The sequence below is a fragment of the Miscanthus floridulus genome, chromosome 3, assembly GCF_019320115.1.
Source record: "Miscanthus floridulus cultivar M001 chromosome 3, ASM1932011v1, whole genome shotgun sequence".
In the NCBI taxonomy this organism is placed as follows: Eukaryota; Viridiplantae; Streptophyta; class Magnoliopsida; order Poales; family Poaceae; genus Miscanthus; species Miscanthus floridulus.
Genome location: NC_089582.1, coordinates 98,766,521 through 98,773,082, shown reverse-complemented (window position 1 = coordinate 98,773,082; position 6,562 = coordinate 98,766,521). Strand labels below are relative to the sequence as shown.

Here is a 6,562-nt window from a genome sequence, read left to right as displayed (position 1 = left end):
ATTGTTCTCCCATACAAAAGTTTTTCACCCTAGGTTCCAATCCTACTTTACCATGGCAATTCTAGAAATGTAAAGACATGAAATAAATTGCTCACATATAAATGCTCAAAATAAAGAGAGGGAAAGGAACACGGCGATGTTTTCCCGATGTATCGGAGAGTCACCACTCCCCACTAGTCCTCGTTGGAGCACCCGCACAAGGGTGTAGCTCCCCCTTGATCCGTGTAAGGATCAAGTGCTCTCTACGGGCTGATTCTTTGACACTCCGTCGCAGTGAATCACCCACAACCGCTCATAAAGTGACTTGGGTCATCCACAAGCTCCGCCGGATGATCACCAAGCTCCCAATCACCACCAAGCCATCTAGGTGATGGCGATCACCAAGAGTAACAAGCACAAACTCTCACTTGACCAAGACAAGCCTAATGAGTAAGGTGGATGCACACTTGCTACTCCCTATGCACCAATGAGGTCCTTAATCTTAGATTATCAAATCTCAATCACCCCACTAGGCTCTTGCTCTCCCATGCACTCCAAAGGTGTTTCCCAGCTAAACAAATAGGAAAGAGGACTCAAATGGATGAGTGGGATATGTATTTATACACCCCCCCCATTCAAAACATAACGGTTGAGGTCCAACTCAGCAAGTAACGGGATGACCGGACGCTCCGATCAAGGTGACCGGATGCACCAGTCAGTGTAATACGTCAGCATATCAGAAAGAGCCGTTTGCGTCTGGTCAGCACCCACCGGACGCGTCCGGTCATCAAAGACCCTCACTGGAACCTTACTGATGTTGAGCGGACACTAGCACCCAGAGTTCGATCATTTCTCTATTCTGTGTCTGGTCCATGGTCAACAGCCTGTCCATGCTACTACATATATAGCTAGCGTCACGTCCAGTGAGCACTAGTGTCCAATGTCAGGTAGCACTCTGACTGCTGCTACCGATCAAATGAACTGACCAGATTCACAAAGTTGCGTCCGGTCACAACTGAATCAGTGTCCGGTCAATCATTTGACTCTCCATTTACTTCCAATTCAAAATTCTTTGAGAATGAAGTTGACTCCTATCGATCTTAGTGCTAAGTTTGACAAGTGTGCACCACACTTAATCCATTTGACTCACCTAGGTTAAGCAACTAGTCCATACCCCCCTTAATAGTACGGCCAAAGGAAAAACAAAATCCTAAACTACTCTAAGTGTCTCTCCAACACCAAACGACACATAGAACTAGTCCTTCCTTAACCTTGTCGTCCATCCTTTGAAAACCGAAATGATTTCCATTGACAGGGGCATGACAACCATGATTGCCCAATCAATTTTCATTACCATGACATAACTCCAATTGCCTCTGTAAAACACATGTTAGTCATAGTAATCTTGTGTCATCATTAATCACCAAAACCCAATTGGGCCTAGATGCTTTCAAGGCCGACTCAAAATCGGCTAGCTCAAAGGTCAGGATTTTGGACCTTGGGTTTTTGCCTTCTTGCAGGGTAACCTAGAGGTCGATCCTTTCGAGCAGATAAGCTGACATGCCTAGCATTATTCTATAGAAGGGTTCCTTGACTAGAATTAGAGCCTTCCTGGGCAACACGAGGTTGTCGTATGTGTTGGCGAAGAGCAGATTGAGCGCACTGCCACTGTCGATTAAGGTTCGTCCGACCTTGTAATTCTTGATATATGGTTTAATAACCAATGGGAGCAGTGGGCCATCGTATAGATTCAGGGGATGATCCCTGATGTCTAATAAGATAGGGACTTCTGACCATTTGAGCCTTTTTTCGATGGCTGGGTGCTGCTTACCTGCCACTGGACTTGTTTGAGCTTGGTCTTGGAAGCCGGTGTGGCTGTGCCACCATAGATGGTGAGTATCTTGTTTTCGGGCAAGATGACTTCTTCATCCTCTTCTGCCACATGAACATTCTGATTGAGCCGTTGCTGATGGCTGGGTGCTTTGGCCCTGCGCTACTGCTCCTCTTCCTATTTCTGCTTCTTATACATTGAGCACTCCATGAATGAGTGCTTGGTAGATCAATGAACGGGGTAGTAAACAGGGAGGTCATCGGGTTTACCTTGGCATCGGGGTGGATCTTTACCCTTTTTGACAGTGAGGACTGTGGTGTCTCCATTCTTGCGCTTCTTGTCCTTGCCCTTCTTCTTATCCTTCGCTGATCGGGAAGCATCGAGCTATCCGTGCACTCGTGCCCGGGCATCAGCTTGCTTAGCGGTTGCCTCGACGATCTTATAGAGTTCAGCCACCATTTTACGGTTCTTGGTGGACAACTTCTTGGCGGTCTTCTCATCCTTGCAGCCTTGCTTGAAAGCTATGAGACCCGATCTTCAATTATGTCGGGGATCATGTTGCGGATATTGTTGAACCGTCGAATAAAATCTTGAAGAGATTCATCAAGTTTTTGAACACATGCGAACAGATCATCCTCCTGACTGGGATGGATGTATGTTGCATGGAAGTTGGCCTCGAACATCTGGCACAAATGAGTCCAGGATTGAATGGTACCTTCGGGTAGATTCATCAACCATGTTTGGGCCGAGCCATGTAGGACAGTCAGGAGGTGATTGGCCTTTACATATTCATCACCGTACATTGCCTCGATAACCATGGAGTAGATCTGGATCCATTCTCTAGGGTTTGTGGTGCCATTGTACTTCTCGGTCGGGCCAGGCTTGAACTTCGGGGGCCAAACAACCCTCCAAAGGTTTAGAGCGAACGGGCGATAGTCGGTTATTGAAACTCGAGGATTAGTGCCATAATGTTGAGCTCGATTAGCGTTGAGCGTAGTTCTGGCATCCTGAGTTCTCTGATTCGCATCTAACTCAGGCCTGAGGTCTCGACCACCAGGTGGCGCATTGTAGCGATTGCCCACTGATCGATTAGATCTCTCGGGCTGGGCATGGCGATTGCGTGATTGAGATCTGGCCGACCTGGAAGGTGCTATGGCCTTTGCATCTAGGCGTTGCTTAGCTTGATCAGCTAGGTCTTGATCTTGCTTGTTGACGGTCGCCAATGGCGTTCCTTCCTGAGCCAAGGCTCCCATAGTTTTTAGGAGCGTCCTGATCTGGATATTGCCTTCCTGAGCCGCGTAGAAGTCAGAAGTTAGATTCCTCGGGCATAAGGCAGATTCCGTCACTGTTCGTGGTGGAACTATATTGAGCGTCGGAGCGTTGCCGACGACCTGGCCTCAGTTGCTGCTTGCGTGTTATCTCGTGTAGCCATGTAGATCTTACGACTTTCGTAAGGATCAATCTCAACCTCTTCATCTGAGCCGTCATAGTCAAGATCAAGATGGGCAGCAGAGTCAGCTAGATCCTTCTGGATTTGTCTGAACGAGGTGAAAACTTCACGACCAGCGCGGGTTAAATCGGGGTCATCAATCCCTGTTAGTTTCAGATTGAAATATTCCTGGTGCTCGAATACTAGACTTTTGAAGTGGATAGTCAGTGACACATCGTGGGATGGAGAATTGATCTACGAATATGAGTAATAATTGCCCATAATTGCAGATTTGATGGAGGATGGTGCCACAGCGGCGTCGGAACGCGCCGAATCTGGGTACCAAATCTGGTTGATGATCGACATGATCGGTCTTCGCGCAAGATTCCCCTACCTAGCGTGCCTCTGTCGATGTTTTTTACCGGCAGATATTTGGTGCTTGGGGAACCCCGCTTGGTGCGAAGAACAATCACGGATGGAGACGAGGTTTATACTAGTTTGGGTCCCCGGGAAGCGAGTAAAAGTTGTACGTCCAGTTGCTACTCTTGTATTCGGCGAGATTGTGATTACAATGTTGCTATGCCTATGAAAGAGTCGATGATTACAATAGGGGATATTGCTAGCTATTTATATCCGGGATCAACTTGCCCTACAAGCTAAGAAGTCATGCCCCCAGTCGGAGTCTTGGCGCAATCCGGAGATATCCTTCCTTGAATACGGTCGTCGTGGGCCTTCAGGTCATATCTGATCCGGAGTAGGTAGTCGGCAATATAGAAGTTGGGGTACCCGAGGGTATGTCATCGACATATATCATCTGGCTTACCCTTGTTAAAAGAAAATGTGTAGTTAATGATCTTATCATAAGTATTCATGTTTGTCAATATCTCTAGCCACTGCTCCTCCCAGTGGAAAAAATATAAATAACAATACCTGGTATACTCCTGGGTGAAATGCTACAATGGTATATTATCTGTGCGCTTGCAGAATCCTAAATATATATATTCTTCTTAAATTACAACTGTTACCAATAAATACCAACAAGCATTTCTGGCATCATTGTTAGGGATGACAACTTAGTAAAAGTGACGTTAAGAAATGTCAACAAGCATTTCTGACACCATTGCCATAGAGAGGCACAAGGCTAAAAGAGAATTGATCAAAATGATACTTATAGATCAAATCATAACTATGCACCTCTGCTTTAGCAGGCTTACCCTTATTTGTCTTTGTTCATATCTTATACATGGTATTGCAGGATTGGTTTTGATTCACCAACAAATTCCATCAATCACAATCAAACCAATCAAGAGGCAGCTCAACACCAGTTTCTAAAGCTATGGCTGACAAGACTCTGCGTGAATTCTCTGCTCCAAGAACTGAGAACATCCGCACTGGACCGACACTTAAAACCAATAACCTTGAGTTTGAGCTCAAACCAAGCCTCATCAACATGGTGCAAGCTATCCCATTTAGCAGAAAGGCACATGAAGATGCTAGTGCTCATCTCCAAAACTTTCTAGAGATTAGCAACACAATAGTCATCAAGGACGTTGCTCAAGATATCATACTACTCCACCTATTTCTATTCTCACTCCGGGGAAAGGCGAAGCAGTGGTTCTACGCCAACAAAGATAACATCAACACATGGGCAAAATGTTCGAAAGCCTTTCTAGCAAAGTTTTTCCCTATAGGTAAAACCAATGCCTTAAAAGAAAAAAATTTCAACTTCCAGCAACAAAAAGGAGAAACCATTCCAGAGACATGGGAACATTTTCAAGAATACATTTCTGATTGTCCTCATCATGGGATGGAAAATTGGTTGCTCTTGCAAGGCTTTTACCATGGATTAATTCAGAAAGCTCATGAATAACTTGATGCAACTGCTGGAGGAGCATTTGTGTCACTCACCCTTGAAAAAGCTGAAACTCTCATGGAACAGATAGCCTCTAATCAAGGCTGATCTCAATGAAGTATTTAAACATGCAATAAGAGCGAAGAAGTACCAGAAGAGATGTGTGCACTTTCAATCAAGATGGCATGTTGAATTGGCTTGAACAGCGAGCCAATTATAAGAAAGATCGTCAGGTCATCAATATGCTTATAATGCCCAAAACACATGTGGAGAATATTTAGGGATTGATTTCCCTGAGTATCTAGAGGATGTAAACATTGTCATCAACAATTCCGGCCCACAACAACAGAGGCAAGGATGGGGGCAACAACAACAACTGTCAAATTACCAAGGTAAGTACCCAGGTAATTACTATAATCCTAAACAACCACCCTTGAGAGATTTAATCTTAGAACAAACTAAGATTAATCAGAACATTTCTAAAAAGCTTGTGTCGATGCCATACCCCCGGTATTCCGACTACAAGATTTGCTGACTACCTACTCTGGATCAGATATGACCCAAAGGCCCCGACGACCCTATTCAAGGAAGGATATCTCCGGATTGCGCTAGGACTCCGACTAGGACACGACTCCTTAGCTTGTATAGCTAGCAATATCCCCTGTTGTAATCATCGACTCTCTCATAGGTATAGCTATATTGTAACAGCAATCTCACCGAATACAAGCAATACAAGAGTAGCAACTAGATGTACGGCTTTTAGTCGCTTCCCGGGGACCCAAACCAGTATAAATCTCGTCTCCATCTGTGATTGTTCTTCGCACCAAACGGGGTTTCTCAAGAACAAAATGTCTGCCGATAAAAAACATCGACAGAGACGCGCCAGGTAGGGGAATTCTACGCGAAGATCAATCAAACCGATCGTCGGAGGAGTTTTGATCTCAAGACGGGAATTTCCTTCGTCAACAACATGGACGTCAACGGGAGATCCGGTGGCGGCGCCCCCAAGCAACTACGACTCGGCGTCGTTCGATCCAATGGTGCCCAGAGTCAAAACGGCGGCCCAACCGACGGCAAGATGCAACACGATGATACTACGTGCTGGTGTGTGACGGAGTCATGCGACAGTTCAGCTTCGTGGTTTTGCGCCTTGTAGTAATCCGATCAATCGGGCTCGGCGTCGTCGGCAAGGTATGGCGCTCCTATTTTTTCTTCTCGATCTACATGTACCCTCGAGTAGGCTCTCGCGTCAACGACCTCGGCTGAGTACCGCCCCCGGGCTGTGGCGGCGGCACCACGCATCCACCCGAGCGACGATTCGTGAAGCATGCAAGGCCGAGCGAGGAAACCAATCAATGACTGCAATACGAAGTCAGGGTATCTAGGAGCCTTGCACATACGTGTGCGTATGTCCGGAGCTTATTCGAGCAGAGCATCAGCATTACGTGCCCACTTGGTTTCAATATATATA

General features: G+C 46.0%; 1 non-coding gene across 1 annotated transcript; it reads right to left on the bottom strand.

Moving 5' to 3' along the window:
* Positions 1–4,940: 4,940 nt before the first annotated feature.
* LOC136547660 (small nucleolar RNA R71) lies at positions 4,941–5,048 on the bottom strand. The gene has a single exon (XR_010781623.1). It is a non-coding gene; the product is annotated as a small nucleolar RNA R71 (small nucleolar RNA).
* Between the last annotated feature and the right edge of the window lie 1,514 nt (positions 5,049–6,562).